Genomic DNA, 3,260 nt, shown 5'->3' with positions numbered 1-3,260 from the left:
CATTCCACAGAACAGCACAATATAGCCAAAACAAATAGCTTTCTTTGGGTCATATTGCTTTAGAAATACACAGATTTGTAGCCCACTGTAAGAAATCTAATTCTGTCTATTAATTATTCCAAAACTTAAGGTCAGTTATATCCTCCTTAATTTCTATAATCCTTCTTTATAAATTACATGAATATCCATGCAAGTGAAATTCATGTGCTCATTCATCCTACAAAAGATATCTGAGCCGTGCCATGGGAAAACCAACATAGTGGGTGTGCGACCAGCATGGATCCAGACCAGCCTGCGCATCCGCGCAGTCTGGTCAGGATCCATGCTGTTCGCTAACAGTTTCTCCAATTCCAATAGGCTTTAAAAGCGAACAGCATGGAGCCTGACCAGACTGCGCGGATGCGCAGGCTGGTCTGGATCCATGCTGGTCGCACACCCACTATGTTGGTTTTCCCATGGCACGGCTCATCTGATCTCTATTAGTTTCCGATTATAAGATTAATCTGTCATTATTGCTAGTTAAGGCTTGCACGCTTAAACAGATGTTTGCAAATAAATTGGCTTCGTGCTGTTTCTAAGTGCCGCAAGAATCCTTTTTGCGTTCTCATTACTGCCAATCAATGATCACGTAGTTATCATTGATTAACAGCTAAAGCAGGAAAATATCATAATTATCACCCGAGATAGCAGTACATATTTCAGATTATTAAACGCTGCATTTAACAATTATGTTTGCAATATTTTCTCAGAAAGTTCAGTGATGACTACAAATATGCAGCCTTCCAACAAGTGTACTTTGTCGGTGGATATTTGTCACGCCGCCAAGTGGGGGTGGGGTGGGGTGGGGTGGGGTGGGGTGGGGAGAGGGCGTGACAATCCACCGACAACTGACTGTTTTCCCTGTCTGGAGGCACTGATAAAAATTCTTTATCAGAAACTGAACAGTTTATTGTGTTGTTCACATATCCATCATTAGTCAGAAGATGTGCCAAAACCTGTAGTGATATTTTAAGTAGAAGACAATTTTATCTTTGTAAATAATGCTAAAGCCCTCTACAGCCGGTAGGTTTTTGTTGTACAACACCAATTAAATTCAAGATGTACAGCCAAATATTATCGTGTGTATGATGCTGTTCCTTGATTTCGTACATCTTAAGTCCTGACATACAGATTAGGACATGTTCTATTTCGTAAGTTTTGCCTTACGTACCACCCACGTTGACAAGCAACAAATTGGTAAATAATTAGTTGATAAGAGGCAAGTGAATGAAATTCCAGAAACAACTGCCCAAAATATAAACACAAATCTGAATATAAAATGGCTTCTAATGCATAATGGAAAAAGGATGACACTGAAAAGTTAAATGATTTGAGCCGCGCCATGGGAAAACAAACATAGTGCGTTTCCGACCAGCATCCGCGCAGTCTGGTCCATGCTGTTCGCTTACGGTTTCGCTAATTGCAATAGACTTTGAAAGCAAACATCATTGATCCTGACTAGACTGCGCGGATGCACAGGCTGGTCTGCATCCATGCTAGTCGCAAAGCCACTATGTTGGTTTTCTCATGGCGTGGCTCATTTGTGTCATGCGTAATCAAATTCATGGGACATAAAAAGGTGAATATTATTTTTTTGTTTTATTATATTATTAATGGTTACATTCTTTTCAGTACCTGATGTACTATGTTTACTAGGTAAATCTCTGTGATTTATATGGGAATGGAATACTGTCTGTATGTGAAAAATGTACAATTTCAAAATTGTACATCTTTGAGATAATTAGTGTTGTACAACAACAACTTACCGTCTGTAGAGGGCTTAAGGTACACTTTTACAATTGTTTACCTCTGTAAAAAAAAAAATGTTTAGCTCCACTGTTCGAAGAAAATGTGTGCTACTCTCCTAGTGCCCTGTTGTCGGCGTGTGCCTTTTCTTTTTGGCTAAATTTTTTCGGCAACCTTTGCTTTTCTTTGTTCTTAAAGCTTAATGTAACTTCATGTTAACATTGCTCCGCATGCAAATTAAATATGCAGGGGCTGGGCCGATACTTAAGGTCAAGGTCACCAAGGTGTTATACTTAGATTATTTTCAAGGAGTTTTTTTTTTTTGGCACATCTTCTGACTAATGATGGATATATGAACAACACAATAAACTGTTCAGTTTCTGATAAAGCAAGGCAATTAGGTTCGGCATTCAATGCATGGTGGAATAAAGTCTCCCTCAAATCATCATACAAGCTACAACTGTCCACGTATGAACTGACAACGAACACCGGTCACGAAAACTTGTGACAACAATCGTCAAAGTCCACTTTTCCTTGCAAAATCCTTATTGTTTGCAGTTCACTTCTTTAAACGTATAAAATGTTAAAACACTGTACTGAAAAGTTCACATAAAATAGCCATAAAAACCAGAATTAGTTTATAAATTCTTCGTCTTCGAAAAACACATGTACTCGTGTCTCACCAAACTACCACAGAATGACCATATGACTATACGAAAGAACAAATAAGTCTATGTAAAACAAGGGACTACACGGGCGCCACCTATAATGACCCCAGGGTCATGATATGAACAAAATTTATAGTTGACCGCTAGACAATGCTAAATATCTAATGTGTAAGCCATATGGTTTTGGACAGGAAGATTTTCTATGTAAACTATGTGACCCACAGGAAGCTTAAAGGGCCATATCTTACCCTAGGGGGATAGTTTGAATAATCTTAGAAGAGGACCATTGGATGATGCTATATATCAAATATCAAAGCACTATGCCCTGTGGTTTTGGACAAATAGATTTTCAAATTTTTTCCCTATAGTTATAAGTCTATATAAATCTCGTGACCACACGGGCGGGGCCATATTTGACCCTAGTGGATAAATTGAACAATCTTGGTATAGGACCACTACACATTGCTACATACCAAATATCAAACCCTTTGTCCTGTTGTTTTGGACACGACTTTTTTCAAAGTTTTCCATATTAAGTCTATATAAATCATTTGACTCCAAGGGCGGGATCAAATTTGACCCTAGGGAGATAATTTGATCAATCGTAAAGGACTACTAGATGATGCTACATACCAAATATGAGTTCCAGAGTTCTGTATGGAATTCAATTCTTTAAACAATTTTTAATGTAGACCATCCAGGAAACAACCATGTGAAGTTTTATCAAAACTGGCCCGGTGATTTAGGAGGAGATATTGGTTAAATGAAAATGTTGACGGACGACGGACGATGGACGACAGACAACTA

Source organism: Mercenaria mercenaria, chromosome 15 (genome assembly GCF_021730395.1).
Source record: "Mercenaria mercenaria strain notata chromosome 15, MADL_Memer_1, whole genome shotgun sequence".
NCBI classification, from domain to species: Eukaryota; Metazoa; Mollusca; class Bivalvia; order Venerida; family Veneridae; genus Mercenaria; species Mercenaria mercenaria.
Note: the sequence above shows the minus strand (reverse complement) of the source record.